The sequence below is a fragment of the Scyliorhinus torazame genome, chromosome 17 (assembly GCF_047496885.1).
Source record: "Scyliorhinus torazame isolate Kashiwa2021f chromosome 17, sScyTor2.1, whole genome shotgun sequence".
In the NCBI taxonomy this organism is placed as follows: domain Eukaryota; kingdom Metazoa; phylum Chordata; class Chondrichthyes; order Carcharhiniformes; family Scyliorhinidae; genus Scyliorhinus; species Scyliorhinus torazame.
In genome coordinates, this window is record NC_092723.1 from 98244497 (window position 1) to 98269425 (window position 24929).

The window sequence follows — 24929 nt, forward strand, 5'->3', positions numbered from 1 at the left end:
GACACCAATCTCCTGAATAGTGCTTTAAATTCACCTTTTAAAAATCAGCATAGGCATGATGAACTGAATAACCAATTCCTATGCCGTATATTATTTGACTTCAAGATACTAGGAACGTTGATAGATGAAGGTTTGAAAGATGGAGATAAAGTTGTGAGGTGGTATACAATGGACATGAAGCGGTGTCTTTTAAGGAATTGAAAAACATTTCGCATTGTGTCATTGAGGATGCCAATGTAGTGATTCAGGCATTGCAAGGCAAGAAGGCTGGAGATTGTCAGAACTGAAGGTGTCCATGTGGAAGAGGCTGATGAATGTAAAATGAGATCATCATCAGAACTGCACCAGACTGGATGAGTGCGGAGGCTTTTGACATAAAAAAAGAACAAAGTGGGATGGAGACGAGGCCTTTGGGAACTTTGATTGAATTAAATGTGAGTCAGAAGATGAGCCACGATGTACAACATAGTTTCCTCTCAAGTCACCAACAATGTGACCAGAATTAAAAATTGGGCGATAGCCGATGACTTCACTGAAACAAACAAGAACCAAGTTCCAGGAACACGATTCCAGTAGGATGGCCATATTGGAAACAATATCAATTATCATTGGATTAGACAATTTTCAAGTTTCATAATATTTAGAAGTAGAAGAGAAATAGAATAGCAGCTGGTATAGTGAGTGTGGTGAGAGTGAAAAAGTGCAAGCAGTTGACTGGAAGTGAAGGGATTGATGAACACTGGGAAATGTGAGTTTGGAAATTACATCAGCACTTTATTGGAATCCGTGCTGACTGAACAAAGGTGGAACTTCATTTAATTTTTAAAAATGGAGATTCTTCACCAACATTATGTGGATATAAGACCTTGGGATATTTTACTACTTACTACATGCTCTGTACTTGGATGCAAGTTGTTGTTGGAGAACATTGATACAAAAGATTTGGCTTTTTCTATGAGAGAGCTCAGCTAATTCTGGTATTTTTAGTCCGTGTAAAAGTAGACTGGAAATCAAGGTTTGCAAAATCTCTAAGAGACAGATTTTGCAATGGGCCTAAATAAATGTTTGGAAAGTTGGGAAGATAGCAGTTGATAGATTTCAATGCAGTATTTGGAAGCTCTATGGATAATGGATTCACTGAATTTAAGCCAGGTATTGGTTTGGCATGTTTCAGACCAAGTGGGGACTGGAGGTGCGTTAAACCGAGTATTAATATGGGGACTGAGCTATGTTATGGTACCAGGTATGGCAGATCCATTGAGACATGAAGGCTTTGTATTCAATTGGAATAACAGTCAATTCCCTGGAAAAATTTGAAAAGTGATAGCATCAACAAAATTTGTTGAAGTAACAATACCGTAATGAGAAGGGTATGCAAAGAATTCTCTACAATGTTTTTCGACATAATTTTTGTTAGAATTAATAAGTTCGATGTTTGGTCCATATTCTTTTTAGACAGATGACACTACCCTCTTACTGACTGACTGGATGGTTTACATTCTGTGACTGATCAGGCATGTATCTCGCTCTGACTTTTTTCGGTTGTGCTCGTTGATAAGGCGTGGAGAAGGAGTGGTATGGAATTAATTTTTGGAATACCTTGGGTGAGCAGGATTGGGGAAGGAAGGAAAGGGTAATTTGCTGCAATGCAGTTTATTCAGTTCTCCTCTTAACCTTTCATTATTGTTTTTGTTTTCTCAGCATTTCGTTTTATCTGAGACCATCTGGAAACCAGGTTAAACGTGGAGTCCTTATCTCAAATCCATAACTTCAAAGGTATGATAATTTCTCACGGTCCTTCCAGTTTTTATTTGATTAACTGGAACTCATTGGAATAGTTCTGCTAGTTTTGTTGGTTATTCTGATTATGGCATTATGGCATTTTATGTTTGATCTCTGGTCTGTATTGAATTGAATGATCTCAGCGGAGATATTGTCCTCAATTGCTTCAGAGGCTCTAGGCTAAGAAAGAGAAATTTGGGCGAATGGTTATAGTTGGAAATGCATGAGATTGTGGAAATGACTCTTCCATTGTCACGCTAAACAGGCGATGATAAAGAGTTGTGTGTTTTGTGCATCCTAATGTGAGTAGGTGTAAAACAGGCTGTTGATCCGTTGGCACCTGTTTTGTTCAACCCCTGAAAGCTGGAGTATGAGGTGAGAACACATTTGTACTCCAGTTTATACAAAAAATATTTGTTTCAGCAATGTTTTGTTGAAATGAATGTTGAACAATTTTGATGCTATTAACATTTAGGGAAGCTGGCAAATACATATTTGGCAACACAGGCGAAGATGATTTGATGCATATTATTTTTCTCAGCTGAATTGTATTTGAGCAGCGAGCAGCATCATCTCCTGAAAACGTAAACAATTTTATCTGTCTGATTCACTGCCTGAATGGTAGCAATAAATAAAAGTGAAATTCTTCAGACACTCTGAAGGAGCACTGCGTTTTTGGGGAGTAGTTACGTAAAGCTGCCAATTTTTTTCAATTTGCACTTTTATGCAGTGACTCAAATTTTAGATCTCTTTATTTGAGTGTTTATATGTAATTCTACATTAAAAAAAAAAACTATTTCCATAGAATCCCTACGGTGCAGAAGGAGGCCATTTGGCCCATTGAGTCTGCACCGATCCTCTGAAAGAGCACTTTGCCCAAGCCCACTCCCCTGCGCATTGATCATGACCAATCCACCTAACCTGCACACCTTTGAACTGTGGGAGGAAACTGGAGCACCCTGCGGAAACCCAGGCAGACATGGGGAGAACGTGCAAACTCCACACAGACAGCCAAAGCTGGAATCTAAGCCAGGTCCCTGGTGCTGTGATGCAGCAGTGCTAACCACTGTGCCACCATGCTGACTTTGGAACCATTTAAAAAAAAAAAAAAAGAGCAACAATATGAATCCAGCGATGTTTGGTTATTTTTTTGGAGGGGAATTGTGGCGGTAATAGCACACATTTGAAAGAGGTGGATGCAGTTTCAATTAAAGATATAATAACAGACTTTCGGTGGTGGCTGTGAGGGAGTAAGTCGCACATTTGGTGGCTCCCGCTTGGGTCGGACTTTTGCACCTTTTCCCCTGATTTTCTACCGGACTTGATTTGAAAAATCGATGATAGAGGCAATTGTGTACTGGATTCCCTCATCAGTGCATGGAGAGGAGGACTAGAAGTGCTTGCAAAGGCAGAAACAGACGGACCGAGAAGGCTGGGCTGAAGCTGCAGTGGGAGAGTGCATGGCGGATAACCGGACCTCTGGCTTGTCGACTCAGCTTACAACTACATAAACGCAGTAGTAAACTCAAAAGTAGACCCCTCCCCTCCCTGGGTTGCTGCTGCTGACCACCTCCTAACGCTCCGCTAGAAAGTCTAGGAACGGTTGCTACCGCCAGAAGAACCCTTGCACAGACCCTCTCAAGGCAAATTTTACCCTCTCCAATTTAATGAATCATGCCATGTCGCTGTCCAGGCTTCCACACTTGGGGGCCTCGCATCTTTCCACTGTAGCAGAATCCTCCACCGGGCTACCAGGGACGCAAAGGCCAGAATACAGGCCTCTTTCGCCTCCTGAACTCCCGGCTCGTCCGATACCCCAAATAGTGCTAACCCCCAGCTCGGCTTAACCCGGGTGTTCACCACCTTATACACCATCCTCGCAACGCCCATCCAGAACCCATCCAGCGCCGGGCACGCCCAAACATATGGGCGTGATTTGCTGGGCTCCCCGAGCACCTCACACACCTGTCATAAGCGCTCTGTGAAGAACCTTAAATTGTATCAGGCTTAGCCTGGCGCAAGAGGAGGAAGAATTAACCCTACCCAGGGCATCCGCCCACGTACCCTCGTCTATCCCCTCCCCAAGCTCCTCCTATTTACCCTTTAGCTCCTCCACTGAGGTCCTCCTCCTCCTGCATCTCCTGGTAGATCGCCGAGACCTTGCCTTCTCCAACCCACATCCCCGAGAGCACCCTATCCTGGATCCTACGTGCTGTAGGCAGCGGGAACTCCCCCACCTGCCGTCTTACAAACGCCCTTACCTGCATGTACCTGAAGGCATTTCCGGTGGGAAGCCCAAATTTTTCCTCCAGCGCCCCAAGGCTCGCAAACGTCCCATCTAAAATCAGGTCCCCCATCCTTCTAATTCCTGCCGCGTGCCAGCTCAAGAAACCTCCATCCATTCTCACCGGGACGAACCGATGGTTCTCTTGGATCGGGGACCGAACCGATGGTTCTCTCGGATCGGGGACCGAACCGATGGTTCTCTCGGATCGGGGACCAAACCGAAGCCTCTACCTCGCTCCTGTGGCATCTCCACTGTCCCCAAATTTTCAAAGTCGCCGCCACCACCAGACTCGTGATGTACCTAGTTGCTGGGAGTGGCTGCGGTGCTGTCACCAGCAGTCTCAGACTCGTGCCCACACAGGACGCCATCTCCAGCCTCTTCCACGCTGCCCTCTCCCCCTCCATTATCCACTTGCGTATCATCGCCACATTGGCAGCCCAGTAGTATCCACACAGATAAGGCAACGTTAACCCTCCTCTGTCCCTACTCCGTTCCAGAAACACCCTTCTCACCTTCGGGGTCTTTTTCGCCCACATGAATCCCATGATGCTCCTGCTGACCCGCTTAAAAAAGGCCTTAGGGATCAGGATGGGGAGGCACTGGAATATAAAAAGGAACCTCGGGAGCACCGTCATTTTCACCGCCTGCACCCTACCTGCCAGGGAGAGTGGCAGCATATTCCACCTTTTAAACTCCTCCTCCATCTGCTCCACCAGTCGTGTCAAGTTGAGCCTCCCAGCTCCTGGCCACCTGGATCCCCAGGTACCGAAAGCTCCTTTCCACCCTCTTCAGTGGAAGCTCGTCTATCGTCTTCCCTGATCCCCTGGGTTTACCATGAAGAGCTCACTCTTCCCCACATTGAGCTTATACCCGGAAAAGTCCCCAAACTCCCTGAGGATCCGCATCACCTCCGGCATCCCCCCCCCGCACTGGGTCCGCCACATACAGTAACAGGTCATCGGCATACAACGATACTTGGTTGGCGTTCCTGGACGCCCTTAAAGTCATAGCCAAAGGCTCAATTGCCAACGCAAACAGCAAGGGGGATAGGGGGCACCCCTGCCTCGTCCCCCGGTACAGCCGAAGGTATTCTGACCTCCTCCGGTTCGTGGCCACACTCGCCACCGGGGCTTTGTAAAGTAGCCTAACCCAACTAATGAACCCCTCCCCGAACCCAAACCTCCTCAACACTTCCCAAAGGTACCTCCACTCCACCCTATCGAAGGCCTTCTCCACGTCCACCGCCGCCACTATCTCCACTTCCCCCTCCACTGCAGGCATCACGATTATGTTAAGGAGCCTCCGCGCATTGGTATTCAGCTGCCTTCCCTTCACAAAACCCGTCTGGTCCTCGTGAATCACCCCTGGGACACAGTCCTCAATTCTGGTAGCCAACACTTTCGCTAACAGCTTCGCGTCCACGTTGAGAAGCGAGATTGGCCTATACGATCCACACTGTAATGGGTCGTTGTCCCGCTTCAAGATCAGTGAGATCAGCGCCCTGGACATCGTCGGGGGTAGGGCTCCCCACTCCCTCGCCTCATTGAAAGTCCTCACTAGTAGAGGGCCCAGCAGGTCCATGTACTTCTGGTAAAATTCCACCGGGAACCCATCTGGCCCCGGTGCCTTCCCCGCCTGCATACTCCCCAGCCCCTTAGTCAGCTCCTCCAGCCCTACCGGTGCCCCAAGCCCAGCCACCTGCTCCTCCACTACCTCTGGGAACCTCAGCTGATCCAAAAATCGACGCATCCCCCCCCCCCCCCCACCTCCGTCGGGGGCTCAGACCTATACAGCCCCTCATAAAAGTCTCTAAATACCCCATTTATTCCCACCGCACTCCGCACCGTGTTCCCCCCTTTCTCCCTAACTCCCCCAATCTCCCTCGATGCTTCCGAAGCTGGTGTGTCAACATCCGGCTAGCCTTCTCCCCGTACTCGTACACCGCCCCTTGCGCTTTCCTCCACTGCACCTCTGCCTTCTTGGTGGTCAACAGGTCGAACTCGGCCTGGAGGCTTTGTCGCTCCTTGAGTAGTCCCTCCTCTGGGACCTCTGCGTACCTCCTATTCACCCTTAAAATCTCCCCCACCAATCTCTCCCTCTCTCTCCTCTCCTCCTTGTGTGCCCTAGTGGAGATTAGCTCTCCCCTAATCATTGCCTTCAGCGCCTCCCACACCACCCCCACCTGCATCTCCCCATTATCGTTAGCCTCTAGATAGCTTTCAATGCACCCCCGGATCTGCCTGCTCACCTCATCTGCCAGCAAGCCCACATCCAGGCGCCACAGCGGGCACTGGTCCCTCTCCTCCCCTAGCTCCAGCTCCACCCAATGCGGGGCATGGTCTGAGATGGCTATGGCTGAATACTCCGCGTCCTCCACCGTCGGGATTAGTGCCCTGCTCATAACGAAGAAGTCTATTCGGGAGTAGGCTTTATGAACGTGGGGAAAAAAAAGAAAATTCCCTGGCCCTCGGCCTGACAAACCTCCATGGGTCCACTCCTCCCATCTGGTCCATAAACCCCCTGAGCTCCTTGGCCACCGCTGGCCTCTTACCCATCCTGGACCTGGAGCGGTCCAATGCTGGATCCAGTACCGTGTTAAAGTCTTCCCCCCCCCATTATCAAGCTCCCTGCCTCCAGGTCCGGAAACCAGGCCCAACATGCACCGCATAAATCTGGCATCGTCCCAATTCGGGGCATATACATTCACTAATACCACCCGCACCCCCTGCAGCTTACCACTCACCATCACATACCTGCCTCCATTGTCTGCCACGATGTTCAGCGCCTCAAACGACACCCGCTTCCCCACCAAAATTGCCACCCCTCGATTCTTTGCGTCCAACCCCGAGTGGAAAACCTGCCCTACCCACCCCTTTCTCAGCCTAACCTGATCTGCCACCCTCAAATGTGTCTCCTGGAGCATAAACACATCTGCTTTCAGGCCCTTCAGGTGCGCGAACACACGGCCCACTTGACCGGCCCGTTCAGGCCTCTCACATTCCAAGTTATCAGCCGGATCAGGGGGCTTCTCGCCCCTCCCCCCACCACCACCACTGCCGATTAGCCATCCCCTATTCTAGGTCAGCCACGTGCCCGCGCCCCCCGCACTCTCCATTCCCCCCAGCGGCAGACCCCCGCCGCGACTCTCTCTCCCTTTGGCCAATGCAGCAGCAACCCAGCCCCCCCCCCAGCTAGGTCACCCCCGAGTTGCGTTGCTTCCCCCATAGCACTCCCGTAAGTCAGCTGACTCCTGCTGACCCCGGCCACTCCCGCCACTCCATCGATCACCCAGTGTGGTAGTCTTCCCCACCCCCCCATCCTGTCCATCTACAGGCGCTCCTCTCCAACACCGCCCCCTTCCTTCCCCAGCAAGGGAAAAAGCCTGCGCTTTCCATCAAACCAGCCCCGTCTTCTCTGGCGCAGCTCCCTTTTGAGGCCTAATCCCAGCTCCCCCACCTCGGGCCTCGCCTCTCCCCTCCTCCCCCCGACGTGGCCCCGTCTTTCCAACCACCGACACCCACACTCTCAAAAAACCCCCACTTCAAACCATTTCATCCTACACCACCCAGAACCCAAGGAGACAGTACGGAACAGAACATCCCCCAAAACACTGACCACAGTAACCCCCCCCCCTCCCCCCCCCCGCGACATCCCCTCACAACCGACTCTCAGTCCGTGTCCAACTTTTCGTCCTGGATAAAGGTCCACACCTCCTCTGGCGTCTCAAAGTAATGGTGCCGGTCCTTAAACGTGACCCACAGTCGTGCCGGCTGCAGCATCCCAAAGGTCACCCCCTTCCGATGCAGAGCCGCCTTTGCCCGATTGTAACCGGCCCTCTTCTTGGCCACCTCCGCGCTCCAGTCCTGGTATATATGGACCTCTGCAATCTCCCACCTGCTGCTCCGCTCCTTTGGTTTAGCACACTGGGCTAAATCGCTGGCTTTTAAAGCAGACCAAGGCAGGCCAACAGCACTGTTCAATTCCCGTACCAGCCTCCCCGAACAGGCGCCGGAATGTGGCGACTAGGGGCTTTTCACAGTAACTTCATTTGAAGTCTACTTGTGACAAGCGATTTTCATTTCATTTTCATTTTTGCCCATCTTAGGACACACTCTGTCCACCAAGCGGTGGAACCGCACCAATACCGCCCGCGGTGGCTCGTTAGACTTGGGCCTCCTCGCCAGGACTCGGTGGGCCCCAGCCAGCTCCAGGGGCCTTGGGAAGGCACCCGCGCCCATCAACGTGTTCAGCATCGTGACCACGTATGCTCCAGCAACCGATCCCTCCACTCCCTCCGGGAGACCCAGAATCCGCAGGTTCTTCCTCCTCGACCGATTCTCCATGTCCTCGAATTTCTCCTGCCATTTCTTATGCTGCGCCTCTACCTTTACCGCCAGGCCCAATATCTCGTCCTCATTCTCCGAGGCCTTCTGCCGCACCTTCTGGATCGCCGCCCCTTGGGCTTTCTGGGTCTCGACCAGCTTGTCGATCGAAGCCTTCATTGGCTCCAGCAGCTCTGCTTTCAATTCCGTGAAGCAGCGCTTGAGAAACTCCTGATGCTCTTGCGACCACTGCGCCCACGCTGCCTGGTCTCCACCCGCCGCCATCTTGGTTTTCTTCCCTCGCACTTTTCGTTGCCCCACAATTACTTTTTTCACCACTCCGCTCCTGGTCCAATCTATACAGTGCCAGGGATATCGTACTGCCACCTTCCCACACTGGGAACCTTCGAACAAATGCCACTGGTGCCCCGAAAAAGAGCCCAAAAGTCCGTTTCTGGCGGGAACTGACGAACCTGCGACGTAGCTCAGCATAGCCGCAACCAGAAGTCCTGTACCAGTCTACCATGAGGGACCTTGTCAAAGGCCTTACTGAAGTCCATATAGACAACATCCACTGCCCTACCTGCATCAATCACCTTTGTGACCTCTTCGAAATACTCTATCAAGTTAGTGAGTCACGACCTCCCCTTCACAAAACCATGCTGCCTCTCACTAATACGTCCATTTGCTTCCAAATGGGAGTAGATCCTGTCTCGAAGAATTCTCTCCAGTCATTTCCCTACCACTGACTTAAGGCTCACCGGCCTTGTAGCTCCCTGGATTATCCTTGCTACCCTTCTTAAACAAGGGAACAATATTGGCTATTCTCCAGTCCTCCGGGACATCACCTGAAGACAGTGAGGATCCCTAGGTGTTCAAGTGAAGGCAAGCATCCAGCAGAGGGCAGTAGAACGGAGCTGCTGATTGGCTGTTGCGGGGAAAATTTGCATTAGTGCATTGTGGTCACCGTATCTTGAAGGTAGTTTGTGGAGGAGCTGTTGTCAAGTGACAGTTAAACCCGAAACACTTCTTCAGTGTTTCCCTCCATACCTCCTCCTCTAACCCAAAAAAAAGTCAATCACTGTAAGGATCCCAACTGAGTGTAGATCAAGAGGGAGACTCGAGGGCAGGTAGAAGTAGAAAGAAGTTGAACCGTGACATCACAGCCTGCAGGTAAGTGATTGGCTGGTGACTGGTAAGTAGTTTTTCTTTTTCCTGAGGTGTTCTCGTGCGGGGTGCAGTGGTTGCTGAGTGAGGGCTTGCTGAGAAGGGGAGTAAATTTTTTTGAAAACTTACTGTTGGGACTTTCCAGCTGAATCTGGTCGGAGTGAGGACAGAGTGACTGCTGGGTAAGTTAGTAAAGATTTAAATTGTTTGCGCAGGCCCATAACAGCTTATGCTGTTTTCGTGTGGGGCGCAGTGGTTGCTGGTTAAGTGTTTTATTTTTACCTGTATTTAAGTTGGGCAGTTTCTAAACCCTAGAACTTCGGATCATTCGGGAGGCAGAGGTGGTCATAGATAATAGCTTCATGGATGTAGTTACTCTGAAGAATCAAGCTAGATGGGTGACGGTGAGAGGGGCTGGGAGGAAGCAGTCAGTGCAGGGATCCTCTGTGTTCGTTCCCCTCAGTAACAAGTATACCGTTATGGATATTGTTCATGGGGCTGACCTACCAGGGGTAAGCCACGGTGAACGGATCTCCAGAACTGAGTCCGTCCCTGTGGCTCAGAAAGGAAGGAGGGAAAGCAGGAGAGCAATAGATATTGGGGACTCAATAGTTAGAGGGACAGATAGACGGTTCTGTGGCAGCGAAAGAGACTCACGGATGGTATGTTGCCTCACGGGTGCCAGGGTCCGTGACGTCTCGGACCGTGTTTTCAGAATCCTTAAAGCGGAGGGGGAGCAGTCACGAGTCGTTGAATACATCGGTACCAACGACATAGGTAATAGAAGAGAGAAGGGACGGGGATTTAAAATAGGAATTTAGGGAGCTAGGGTGGAAGCTGAGAGCCAGGACAAACCATGTTGTCATCTCTGGTTTGTTGCCGGTGCAACGTGCTGGCGAGTTGAGGAACAGGGAGAGAGTGCAGATAAACATGTGGCTGCAGGGATGGTGTAGGAGGGAGGGTTTCAGGTACGTGGATAATTGGAACACATTCTGGGGAAGGTGGGACCTGTACAGACAGGACGGTTTGCACCTGAACCAGAGGGGCACCAATATCCCGGGAGGGAAATTTGCTACGGCTCTTCAGGGGGGTTTAAACTAATTTGTCAGGGGGCTGGGAAAACGAGCTGGAGTCCAGAAGCCAGTGTTGAGAGTAGTGAGGTACTGAGGAGGGTATCAAGGTCGCAGGAGTGTACCAGCAGACCGAAAGGTGGGTTGAAGTGTGTCTACTTCAATGCAAGGAGCATCCGGAATAAGGTAGGTGAACATGGAGCGTGGATTGTACTTGGAACTACGATGGTTGGTTTAGGGACTAGATGATTTGTGGTTTGGGACTAGGAGCTGGTTTAGCACACTGGGCTAAATCGCTGGCTTTTAAAGCAGACCAAGGCAGGCCAGCAGCACAGTTCGATTCCCGTACCAGCCTCCCCGAACAGGCGCCAGAATGTGGCGACTCGGGGCTTTTCACAGTAACTTCACTGAAGCCTACTCGTGACAATAAGCAATTTTCATTTCATTTCATTCATTTCATGTTGTGGCCATGACGGAGACATGGTTAGAACGGGGACAGGAATGGTTGTTGGAAGTTCCGGGGTATAGATGTTTCAGTAAGAGTAGGGAAGGCGGTAAAAGAGGTGGAGTAGTAGCATTGTTAATCAAGGATAGTTTAACGGCTGCAGAAAGGCAGTTTGAAGGGGATCCGCCTACTGAGGTAATATGGGCCAAAGTTAGAGATAGGAAAGGAGCGTCACATTGTTAGGAGTTTTCTATAGGTCCCAAAAGAGAAATAGAGATGTGGAGGAAGAAATTGCAAAACAGATTATGGATCGGTGTGGAGGTCTCAGGGTAGTTGTCATGGGTGACTTTACCTTTCCAAATCTTGATTGGAATCTCTATAGGTCTAACAGTTCGGATGGGGCAGTTTTTGTACAGTGTGTAGAGGAGGGTTTCCTGACACAATATGTGGATAGGCCGACAAGAGGGGGGGGCCACATTGGATTTGGTACTGGGTAATGAACCGAGCCAAGTGTTAGATTTGTTTGTGGGAGAGCACTTTGGAGATAGTGACCACAATTTGGTGTCTTTCACTATTGCAATGGAGAGGGATAGGGCCGTACGGCAGGGCAAGGTTTATAATTGGGGAGGCATAATTATGATGCAATTAGGCAAGAATTAGGGAGCATAAGATGGGAACAGAAACTGGCAGGGAAAGGCACAAATGAAAAGTGGAGCTTGTTCAAGGAACAAATACTGCGTGTCCTTGATCGGCATGTCCCTGTCAGGCAGGGAGGAAATGGCCGTGTGAGGGAACCATGGTTTACAAAAGAGGTTGAATGTCTTGTGAAGAGGAAAAAGGAAGAGTATGTAAGGATGAGAAAACAAGGTTCAGTAAGGTCGCTTGAGGGTTACAAGGTCACAAGGAATTAGCTGTAAAAAGGGCTTAGGAGAGTGAGGAAGGGGCATGAGAAGTCCTTGCCGGGTCAGATCAAGGAAAACCCCAAGGCTTTTTACTCTTATGTGAGAAATAAACGAATGACCAGGGTGAGGTTAGGGCCGGTCAAGGACAGTAGGTCAGTGTTCACAAAGGAGAGGGGCCATGTTTTTGAGGATGAGTGTGATTCAGGCGGGTAGGCTGGAGGAGGTAGATGTTCTGAGAAAGGATGTATTAGCAATTTTGAAAAACCTGAGGGTCGACAAGTTTCCTGGGCCAGATGGGATATATCCAAGGATTCTTTGGGAGGCAAGGAATGAGATTGTAGAGCCTTTGGCTTTGATCTTTGGGTCCTCGCTGTCCACTGGGATAGTGCCAGAGGACTGGAGAGTGGCGAATGTTGTTCCTCTGTTCAAGAAAGGGAATAGGAATGACCCTGGTAATTTTAAGCCAGTTAGTCTTTCTTTGGTGGTCGGCAAGATAATGGAAAAGGTCCTGAAGGATTAGGATTTATGACCATTTGGAAAGATGCAGCTTAATCCGGGATAGTCAACACGGATTCGTGAAGGGTAGGTCTTGCCTCACAAATTTGATTGAATTCTTTGAGTAGGTAACTAAGTGTGTTGATGAAGGTAGAGCAGTTGATGTCGTATACATGGATTTTAGTAAGGCATTTGATAAGGTTCCCCATGGTCGGCTCATGAAGAAAGTAAGGAGGTGTGGGATAAGAGGGAAATTTGGCCAATTGGATAAGTAACTGGCTATCACATAGAAGACCGAAGGTGGTGGTGGATGGTAAATTTTCAGACTGGAGACCAGTTAGCAGCGGTGTACCACAGGGATCAGTGCTGGGTCCTCTGCTATTTGTGATTTTTATCAATGACTTGGAGGAGGGGGCTGAAGAGTGGGTCAGTAAATTTGCTGATGACACCAAAATTGGTGGAGTAGTGGATGAGGTGGAGGCTGCAAAGAGACATTGATAGGATGCAGAGCTGGGCCGCAAAATGGCAGATGGTGTTTAGAAAAGAACAAGAACGAAGAAATTTACAGCACAGGAACAGGCCCTTCGCCCCTTCCAGCCTGCGCCGATCCAGATCCTTTATCTAAACCTGTCGCCTATTTTGCAAAGATCTACTTCCCTCTGTTCCCCGCCCGTTCATATAGCTGTCTAGATGTATCTTGAATGATGCTTTCGTGCCCGCCTCTACCACCTCCGCTGGCAAAGCGTTCCAGGCACCCACCACCCTCTGCGTAAAATATTTTCCACGCACATCTTCCTTAAACTTTCCCCCTCTCACCTTGAAATCGTGACCCCTTGTAATTGACCCCCGCACTCTTGGAAAACGCTTGTTGCTATCCACCCTGTCCATAACTCATAATTTTGTAGACCTCAATCAGGTCCCCCCTCAACCTCCGTCTTTCCAACGAAAACAATCCTAATCTACTCAACCTTTCTTCATAGCTAGCACCCTCCATACCAGGCAACATCCTGGTGAACCTCCTCTGCACCCTCTCTAAAGCATCCACATCCTTCTGGTAATGTGGCGACCAGAACTGCACGCAGTATTCCAAATGTGGCCTAACCAAAGTCCTATACAACTGTAACATGACCTGCCGACTCTTGTACTCAATACCCCGTCCGATGAAGACAAGCATGCTGTATGCCTTCTTGAACACTCTATCGACCTGCGTTGCCACCTTCAGGGTACAATGGACCTGAATGCCCAGATCTCTCTGAAAATCAATTTTCCCCAGGACTCTTCCATTGACCGTATAGTCCGCTCTTGAATTGGATCTTCCCAAATTGCATCACCTCGCATTTGCCTGGATTGACCTCCATCTGCCATTTCTCTACCCAACTCTCCAATCTATCTATATTTTGCTGCATTCTCTGACAGTTCTCCTCGCTAACTGCAACTCCACCAATCTTAGTATCATCTGCAAACTTGCTAATCAAACCACCTATACCTTCATCCAGATCATTTATGTATATCACAAACAAGAGTGGTCTGAGCACGGATCGTTGTGGAACACCACTAGTGCCCTTTCTCCATTTTGGGACACTCCCTTCCACCACTACTCCCCGTCTCCTGTTGCCCAACCAGTTCTTTATCCATCTAGCTAGTACACCCTGCACCCCATACGACTTCACTTTTTCCATCAATCCGCCATGGGAAACTTTATCAAACGCCTTACTAAAGTCCATGCATATGACATCTACAGCCCTTCCCTCATCAATTAACTTTGTCACTTCCTCAAAGAATTCTATTAGGTTTGTAAGACATGACCTTCCCTGCACAAAACCATGCTGCCTATCACTGATAAGTCTATTTTCTTCCAAATGTGAATAGATCCTATCCCTCAGTATCTTCTCCAACAGTTTGCCTACCACTGACGTCAAGCTCACAGGTCTATAATTCCCTGGATTATCCCTGCCAACCTGCTTAAACAGAGGGACAACATGAGCAATTCTCCAGTCCTCCGGGACCTCACCCGTGCTCAAGGATGCTGTAAAGATATCTGTTAATGGCCCAGCTATTTCGTCCCTCGCTTCCCTCAGAAACCTGGGATAGATCCCATCCGGACCTGGGGACTTGTCCACCTTAATGCCTTTTAGAATACCCAAAACTTCCCCCTTCCTTATGCCGACTTGACCTAGAGTATTTAAACATCCATCGCTAACCTCAACATCCGTCATGTCACTATCCTTGGTGAATACCGATGCAAAGTACTCATTAAGAATCTCACCCATTTCCTCTGACTCCACACATAAATTTCCTCTTTTGTCTTTGAGTGGGCCAATCCTTTCTCTAGTTACCCACTTGCTCCTGATATACGAATAAAAGGCTTTGGGATTTTCCTTAACCCTGTTAGCCAAAGATATTTCATGACCCCTTTTAGCCCTCTTTATTGCGCGTTTGAGATTTGTCCTCCTTTTCCAATATTCCGCCAAAGCTTCATCAGTTTTAAGTCGCCTAGATCTTATGTATGCTTTCTTTTTCGTCTTAGCTAGTCTCACAATTGCGCCTGTCATCCGTGGTTCCCTAATCTTGCCATTTCTATCCCTCATTTTCACGGGGACATGTCTGTCCAGCACTCTAATCAACCTTTCCTTAAAAGACTCCGACATTTCAAATGTGGATTTAGCCTTAAACAGCTGCTCCCAATCCACGTTCCCTAGCTCCTGCCGAATTTTGTTATACTTGGCCTTTCCCCAATTTAGCACTCTTCCTTTAGGACCACTCTCGTCTTTGTCCATGAGTATTCTAAAACTTACGGAATTGTGATCGCTATTCCGACTGAAACCTCAACCACCTGGCCGGGATCATTTCCCAATACCAGGTCCGGTGTGGCCCCTTCCCGAGTTGGACTATTTACATACTGCTCTAAAAAACTCTCTTGGATGCTCCTTACAAATTCTGCTCCATCTACGCCTCCAACACTACATGAGTCCCATTCAATGTTCAGGAAGTTAAAATCTCCCATCACGACCACCCTATTGCTCCTACATTTTTCTATAATCTTGTCTACATATTTGTACCTCTTCTACACGCTCGCTTTTGGGAGGCCTGTAGTAAAATCCCAACAGTGTTACTACACCCTTCCTATTTCTTAGTTCTACCCATATTGCCTCAGTGCTCGAATCCTCCATTGTGCCCTCCTTAATCACAGCTGTGATATCATCTCTGACCAGTAATGCAACTCCTCCACCCCTTTTACCTCCCTCTCTATCCCTCCTGAAGCATCTATACCCTGGGATATTTAGTTGCCAGTCTTGTCCTTCCCTCAACCAAGTCTCAGTAATACCAATAACATCATATTCCCAGGTTCTAATCCAAGCCCTAAATTCATCTGCCTTCTCTGCTACACTTCTCGCATTAAAACAAATGCACCTCAGACTACCTGCCCCTTTGCGTTCATCATCTCTTCCCTGTCTACTCTTCCCCTTAGTCACATTGAGTTTATTATCTAGTACCTTACTGGCTTTAGTTGCTGCCTCTTTACTGACCTCTAACTTCCTAATCTGGTAACCCTGATAAGTGCGAGGTGATTCATTTTGGTAGGACAAATTTGAATTTGGATTACAGGGTCAACGGCAGGATTCTAAGGAATGTGGAGGAACAGCGAGATCTTGGGTTCATGTCCACAGTTCTCTGAAGGTTGCCACTCAAGTGGATAGAGCCGTGAAGAAGGCTCATAGTGTGTTAGCGTTTATTAACAGGGGGCTTGAGTTTAAGAGCTGTGGGGTTATGCTACAACTATACATGACCCTGGTGAGACCACATTTGGAGTATTGTGTGCAGTTCTGGTCACCTCATTATAGGAAGGATGTGGGAGCATTGGAAAGGGTGCAAAGGAGATTTACCAGGATGCTTCCTGTTTTGCAGGATAGGTCTTATGAGGAAAGATTGAGGGAGCTAGGGCTTTTCTCTTTGGAGCGGAAGAGGATGAGAGGCGACTTAATAGAGGTTTATAAGATAATGAGGGAGATAGATAGCGTGGACGTTCAGAGACTATTTCCTCGGGTGGATGTAGCTGTTACAAGGGGGCATAACTATAAGATTCAGGGTGGGAGATATAGGAGGGATGTCCGAGGTAGGTTCTTTACTCAGAGAGTGGTTAGGGTGTGGAACGGACTGCCTGCTGTGATAGTGGAGCCGGACACTTTAGCAACTTTCAAGCGGTTATTGGATAGGCACATGGAGCACACAGAATGACAGGGAGTGGGATAGCTTGACCTTGGTTTCGGACAATGCTCGGCACAACATCGAGGGCCGAAGGGCCTGTTCTGTGCAGTACTGTTCTATGTTCTATGTTCAAAGTGTATTAGCTCTCACTTTTCAGTGTTAAATTCCATCTGCCACTTTTCTGCCCATTTCATCATCCCTTCTAAATCTTCCTGTAATCCAACACACTCAACCGCACTGTTAGCCCCTGGCCAATCTTTGTGTCATCTGCAAACTTATTGATTCTATCTTAGTGATCTATTTTTAAAAAATTATAAATTTAGAGTACCCAATTCATTTTTTCCAATTAATGGGCTAAATTGGCGTGGCCAATCCACCTAGCTTGCACATCTTTGGGTTGTGGGGGTGAAACCCACGCAGACACGGGGAGAATGTGCAAACTCCACACGGATAGTGACCCAGAGCCGGCATCGAACCTGGGACCTCGGCGCCATGAGGCAGCAGGGCTAACCCTCTGCGCCAACCTGCTGCTCTACCCTAGTCATCTATGTTGTTTATGTAAATGACAAATAATAGGGGACCCAGCACAGATGCCTGTGATATACCACTGGAAACTGGCTTCCAGTCACTAAAGCAGCCATTGGTCATCACACTCTGTATTCTATAATGAAGCCAATGTTGAATCCACCGTATCAAATTATCCTGTTTCCCATGTGCATCTGCCTTCTTTATAAGTCTCCCATGTGGGACCTTGTCAAAGGCTTTGCTGAAGTCCATATAAACTATATCAACTGCACGACCCTAATCTACACAGCTAGTCACCTCTTCAAAGAATTCAATCAAATTTATAGGCATGACCTCCCTCTGACAAGCCATGTTGACTATCCCTGATCAAACCTTGCCTCTCCAAGTGGAGATAGGTTCTCTCCTTCGGAATTTTATCCAGTAGTTTCCCTACCACTGACGTGAGACTCACTGGTCTGTAGCTCCCTGGCTTATCTCTACAACCCTTCTTAAATAGTGGAACCATAGTGGCGCATTCCAGCTCCTGAACTATCTCTTGATACTCCATCAACTAAACGAATAAACTAATTAATAGCCCCTGATAGGGGAATATGTTTATAGTCTTTTGAGTCATCTCCAAGGACACTTAGCCATGAACATAGCTGCGGACGAGGGGCTTACTGCCCCCTCGACCACCTGCTACCCAGACCTGTTAATGGCCAACTTAACCAGGAACAGGATGACGCCAACAAGGAAGCAGTTCCCACCCCCCATTTCATGTGATGCATGTTAATTTAGTTTTAGGAAACTTGTAAAGGTATTAAGTTAGAGATGTTCTCATCTCCTGATTACAATCCATGTGTTCCTACTCTTAACCTGTAATCACACATTTCTAGAAGGTGGGCCTAGGCCTTGTGTAGGTCGAATGCCTTGTGGCTCGCCTCTTTCTCAGACCATGCTACAGATAAACAGAAGAACCAGCAGTGGAAAATGTAACTGGCCTTCAGTAAATGCTGACTTCAAAGAATACAGTCTTCCTTTGACAGTACAATTAAGACATAGGAGCAGAATTAGGCCATTCGGCCCCTCGAGACTACTCCGCCATTCAATCATGGCTGATATTTTCTCATCCCCATTCTCCTGCCTTCTCCCCATAACCCCTGATCCCCTTATTAATCAAGAACCTATCTTTCTCTGTCTTAAAGACACTCAATGAATTGGCCTCTACAGCCTTCTGTGGCAAAGTGTTCCACAGATTCACCACCCTCTGGCTGAAGAAATTCCTCCTCATCTCTGTTTTAAAGGATCGTCCCTTTAGTCTGACATTGTGTCCTCTGCTTCTAGTTTTTCCTGCAAGTGTAAACATCCTCTCCACGTTCACTCTATCCAGACCTCGCAGTATCCTGTAAGTTTCAATAAGATCCCCCCCCCCCCCCCCATATCCTTCTAAACTCCCAATAAGTACAGACCCAGAGACCTCACCCGTTCCTCATATGGCAATCTCTTAATTCCAGGGATTATTCTTGTGAACCTCCTCTGGACCTTTTCCAAGGCCAACACATCCTTCCTTACGTACGGGGCGCAAAATTGCTCACAGTACTCCAAATGGGGTCTGACCAGAGCCCTATACAGCCGCAGAAGTACATCCTCTTGACATGAATGCTAACATTGGAAGTTCGACCCGCGGACTTCTGGGAAGTCCCTCACCAATAAATTCTGGTGGAGAGGAAACCCGAGACACTACACGTGTAGTGTCTCCCACCCGCCCTCCTCCTCTAACCTAATAATAAAACCCATTGGTGTGAGGTAAGTGCCATATTGTATGATTATTATTATTATTATTTTTAATTTAGTTGTTAGCCAGATCTTGGTTGAAAGTTAGAGGGATGGCAGGGAAGGGAGTGCAATGTTCCTCCTGCAGGATGTTTGAGGTGAGGGATGCCGTTTAGTGTCCCTGCTGATTTTACCTGCAGGAGGTGCTGCCATCTCCAGCTCCTCCAAGACCGAGTTAGGGAACTGGAGCTGGAGTTGGAAGAACTTCGGATCATTCGGGAGGCAGAGGGGGTCATAGATAGCAGCTTTAGGGAATTAGTTACACCAAAGATTGGAGATAGATGGGTAACTGTAAGAGGGACTGAGAGGAAGCAGTCAGTGCAGGGATCCCCTGCGGTCTTTCCCCTGAGAAACAAGTATACCGCTTTGGATACTTGTGGGGGGGGGGGACTTACCAGGGGTAAGCCATGGGGTACGGGCCTCTGGCACGGAGTCTGTCCCTGTTGCTCAGAAGGGAAGGGGGGAGAGGAGCAGAGCATTAGTAATTGGGGACTCGATAGTCAGGGGCACAGATAGGAGATTTTGTGGGAGCGTGAGAGACTCCCGTTTGGTATGTTGCCTCCCAGGTGCAAGGGTACGTGATGTCTCGGATCGTGTTTTCCGGGTCCTTAAGGGGAGGGGGAGCAGCCCCAAGTCGTGGTCCACATTGGCACTAACGACATAGGTAGGAAAGGGGACAAGGATGCCAGGCAGGCTTTCAGGGAGCTAGGATGGAAGCTCAGAACAAACAGAGTTGTTATCTCTGGGTTGTTGCCCGTGCCACGTGATAGTGAGATGAGGAATAGGGAGAGAGAGCAATTAAACACGTGGCTACAGGGATGATGCAGGCGGGAGGGATTCAGACTTCTGGATAACTGGGGCTCTTTCTGGGGAAGGTGTGACCTCTACAGACAGGATGGTCTACATCTGAACCGGAGGGGCACAAATATCCTGGGGGGGAGATTTGTTAGTGCTCTCTGGGGGGGTTTAAACTAATGCAGCAGGGGCATGGGAACCTGGATTGTAGTTTTAGGGTAAGGGAGAATGAGAGTATAAAGGTCAGGAGCACAGATTTGACGTCGCAGGAGGGGACCAGTGTTCAGGTAGGTGGTTTGAAGTGTGTCTACTTCAATGCCAGGAGTATACGAAATAAGGTAGGGGAACTGGCAGCATGGGTTGGTACCTGGGACTTCGATGTTGTGGCCATTTCGGAGACATGGATAGAGCAGGGACAGGAATGGATGTTGCAGGTTCCGGGGTTTAGGTGTTTTAGTAAGCTCAGAGAAGGAGGCAAAAGAGGGGGAGGTGTGGCGCTGCTAGTCAAGAGCAGTATTACGGTGGCGGAGAGGATGCTAGATGGGGGACTCATCTTCCGAGGTAGTATGGGCTGAGGTTAGAAACAGGAAAGGATAGGTCACCCTGTTGGGAGTTTTCTATAGGCCTCCAAATAATTCTAGGTATGTAGAGGAAAGGATGGCGAGGATGATCCTGGATAAGAGCGAAAGTAACAGGGTAGTTGTTATGGGAGACTTTAACTTTGCAAATATTGACTGGAAAAGATATAGTTCGAGTACATTAGATGGGTCGTTTTTTGTACAGTGTGTGCAGGAGGGTTTCCTGACACAATATGTTGACAGGCCAACAAGAGGCGAGGCCACGTTGGATTTGGTTTTGGGTAATGAACCAGGCCAGGTGTTGGATTTGGAGGTTGGAGTGCACTTTGGGGACAGTGACCCCAATTCGGTGACGTTTACGTTAATGATGGAAAGGGATAAGTATCCAACGCAGGGCAAGAGTTATAGCTGGGGGAAGGGCAATTATGATGCCATTAGACGTGACTTGGGGGGGATAAGTGGAGAAGTAGGCTGCAAGTGTTGGGCACACTGGATAAGTGGAGCTTGTTCAAGGATCAGCTACTGCGTGTTCTTGATATGTATGTACCGGTCAGGCAGGGAGGAATGCGTAGAGCGAGGGAACCGTGGTTTACCAAAGAAGTGGAATCTCTTGTTAAGAGGAAGAAGGAGGCCTATGTGAAGATGAGGTGTGAAGTTTTAGTTGGGGCGATGGATAGTTATAAGGTAGCGAGGAAGGATCTAAAGAGAGAGCTAAGACGAGCAAGGAGGGGACATGAGAAGTATTTGGCAGGTAGGATCAAGGAAAACCCAAAAGCTTTCTATAGGTATGTCAGGAATAAGCGAATGACTAGGGAAAGAGAAGGACCAGTCAAGGACAGGGATGGGAAGTTGTGTGTGGAGTCTGAAGAGATAGGAGAGATACTAAATGAATATTTTTCGTCAGTATTCACTCAGGAAAAAGATAATGTTGTGGAGGAGAATGCTGAGACCCAGGCTATTAGAATAGATGTGGAGATGCCGATTAGAATAGATGGCATTGAGGTACGTAGGGAAGAGGTGTTGGCAATTCTGGACAGGCTGAAAATAGATAAGTCCCCGGGGCCTGATGGGATTTATCCTAGGATTCTCTGGGAGGCCAGGGAAGAGATTGCTGGACCTTTGGCTTTGATTTTTATGTCATCATTGGCTACAGGAATAGTGCCAGAGGACTGGAGAATAGCAAATGTGGTCCCTTTGTTCAAAAAGGGGAGCAGAGACAACACCGGCAACTATAGACCGGTGAGCCTCACGTCTGTAGTGGGTAAAGTTTTGGAGGGGATTATAAGAGACAAGATTTATAATCATCTAGATAGGAATAATATGATCAGGGATAGTCAGCATGGCTTTGTGAAGGGTAGGTCATGCCTCACAAACGTTATCGAGTTCTTTGAGAAGGTGACTGAACAGGTAGACGAGGGTAGAGCAGTTGATGTGGTGTATATGGATTACAGCAAAGCGTTTGATAAGGTTCCCCACGGTAGGCTATTGCAGAAAATACGGAGGCTGGGGATTGAGGGAGATTTAGAGATGTGGATCAGAAATTGGCTAGCTGAAAGAAGACAGAGGGTGGCGGTTGATGGGAAATGTTCAGAATGGAGTTCAGTTACAAGTGGCGTACCACAAGGATCTGTTCTGGGGCCGTTGCTGTTTGTCATTTTTATCAATGACCTAGAGGAAGGCGCAGAGGGGTGGGTGAGTAAATTTGCAGACGACACTAAAGTCGGTGGTGTTGTCGATAGTGTGGAAGGATGTCGCAGGTTACAGAGGGATATAGATAAGCTGCAGAGCTGGGCTGAGAGGTGGCAAATGGAGTTTAATGTAGAGAAGTGTGAGGTGATTCACTTTGGAAGGAATAACAGGAATGTGGAATATTTGGCTAATGGTAAAGTTCTTGGAAGTGTGGATGAGCAGAGGGATCTAGGTGTCCATGTACATAGATCCCTGAAAGTTGCCACCCAGGTTGATAGGGTTGTGAAGAAGGCCTATGGAGTGTTGGCCTTTATTGGTAGAGGGATTGAGTTCCGGAGTCGGGAGGTCATGTTGCAGCTGTACAAAACTCTGGTGCAGCCGCATTTGGAGTATTGCGTAAAGTTCTGGTCACCGCATTATCGGAAGGACGTGGAGGCTTTGGAGCGGGTGCAGAGGAGATTTACCAGGATGTTGCCTGGTATGGAGGGAAAATCTTACGAGGAAAGCCTGATTGGCTTGAGGTTGTTTTCGTTGGAGAGAAGAAGGTTAAGAGGAGACTTAATAGAGGCATACAAAATGATCAGGGGGTTAGATAGGGTGGACAGTGAGAGCCTTCTCCCGCGGATGGAAATGGCTGGCACGAGGGGACATAGCTTTAAACTGAGGGGTAATAGATATAGGACAGAGGTCAGAGGTAGGTTCCTTACGCAAAGAGTAGTGAGGCCGTGGAATGCCCTACCTGCAACAGTAGTGAACCCTCCAACATTGAGGGCATTTAAAAGTTTATTGGATAAACATATGGATGATAATGGCATAGTGTAGGTTAGATGGCTTTTGTTTCGGTGCAATATCGTGGGCCGAAGGGCCTGTATTGCGCTGTATCGTTCTATGTTCTATGTTCTATTGCATTTGCATTGAGAATGGTAAACTTGGGTTCAGGTTTGTTGTGTGCTTTGCAGCACTGAGCAAAAGTCTGGCCGTGTGGAGACGTCTTCTTTGAACTCTCTGCCAATGTGGTCTGGTATAATAATGCAACTGTGTGATTCTCAAAGTGGGAATGTATTCATGTCAGCATCCAATCAATGCCCTCCACCTGTGTGTACTTAATTTCAATTGATACAATTAACAAGGCGAACAGAATAAAGGCAAATAAAATTCACTACAGAGTCCAAAGATGTGCAGGTTTGGTGGATTGGCCATGCTAAATTGCCCCGTTTGTGTCCAAAGGTTAGGTGGGTTTACTGGGTTATGGAGATGGGATGAAGGTGTGGGTTAAGTAGGGTGCTCTTTCTGAGAGCTGGAGCAGATTCGAGCCGAATGACCTCCTACTGCACTGTACATTCCATGATTCTATGAACTGTGAAAGGGAAGGCTAGCAAGGCAAGGGCATACCCAATAAAAAGGTCAGATACTGAGAAGTGTAGGTGAATGGAGATGCTTTAAGTGCATGTCCACAAATCTGTGTTGCAGGACAGATAGAGGAAGTGGTTAGCAAAGTATATGGGATACTCTCCTTTATTAGTTGTGGTATCGGTTATGAGGAGGGAAGTTATGCTAGAACTGTAGAAAGCATTAGTTCGACCACAGCTAGATTGCTGTGTACAGTTCTGGATGCATCACAGGAAGGATATGATCATACTTGAGTGGGTACAGAAGGGTTTTACGAGGATATTGCCAGGAATAGAGAATTTTAGTTAATGGAAAGGTTGTACAGGCTGGAAATGTCTTGCAGTTCTGACAACATCGTTGTGGAAAAATGTGTTTTTTTTCCAATTAAGGGGCAATTTAGCGTGTCCAATCCACCTAGCCTGCGCATATTTGGGTTGTGGGGGTGGGACCCACACAGACACTGGGAGAATGTGCAAACACCACGCGGAAAGTGACCCGAGTCCTCAGTGTCTAAGGCAGCAATGCTAACCACTGTGTCACCGTGCTGACCCTGTGGAGAGTGAAATTGAGTTAACATTTCGAGTTGATGACCAGATGAAGGGCTCTTTCTGAAAGGTTGCTGACGTAAAGAATGAACTCCTCCTATCTCCCCACAGATTCCATCAGACCTGGTGAGTATTTGCAGCATTTTCTGTTTTTATCCAGATTTTCAGCATGTGTGGTGTTTTGCTGTTGGCTACATTGGGGTTGTTCAGAAAAGAGGAAAAGAGAGATTTAATTTAAATCTATAAAATGGAGGGGAACTAGATAGAGAGGATTGGAAGGACCCATTTTGATTAGCAGATAGGCCAGTATCTGGGAGTCATTTAAAGTAATTGGCAGAAAGATTAAAGGGGATTTGAGTATTTATTTCACCGAAGATGGTGGGGGTCTGGAACTTTACTGCATCTGAAAAGAACCTTGGATATAGATTTGAGGTTCTGTAACCTACAAGGTGATGGACCAAGAGTTGTTAGGTGGAATTAGATTTGATGGGGAAAATCATCCGATCCTGTCTGCCGCGGGAATTGTCCTGGCTGGGATGGACAATGCAACAGACCATTTAAAGTTCCTTTGACCTCGGGTGGGAATTTTCAGTCTCAAGGCGAGTGTGAGCGGAAAATCCCACCTTGTAGCTTTTTTTAGCTGGCATGGACACGTTAGACTGAATGGTGACCTTCTGTACCACAGGCCTGTTTGCATTTTTTATTGCGACGTGTGCACAGTGTTAAATAGTCTTGTTCTGTAGCCTATATATGGAACTCACATTATACAATAAAGTATTAAAATTATTATTAATTATTATTATACTATGATTTATTGAAACATACAACATCCTGAGGGGATTTTATAGCATAGATACCAGGAGGATGCCTTCATCTTGTGGGAGAGATTAGAAACCCGGGGGGAGACAATTTAATGATAA

General features: G+C 48.0%; 1 protein-coding gene across 5 annotated transcripts in view; it reads left to right on the forward strand.

The window, feature by feature from the left end:
• The window catches only part of LOC140394014 (inactive rhomboid protein 1-like), a 561145-nt gene that overhangs the window by 197654 nt on the left and 338562 nt on the right, over window positions 1-24929 (forward strand). For all 5 annotated transcript variants that reach the window (XM_072480776.1, XM_072480778.1, XM_072480779.1 and 2 more), the window contains exon 3: window positions 1702-1776. The gene's annotated coding sequence lies outside the window, so the exon portion shown is untranslated. The remainder of the gene's footprint in view (window positions 1-1701; window positions 1777-24929) is intronic.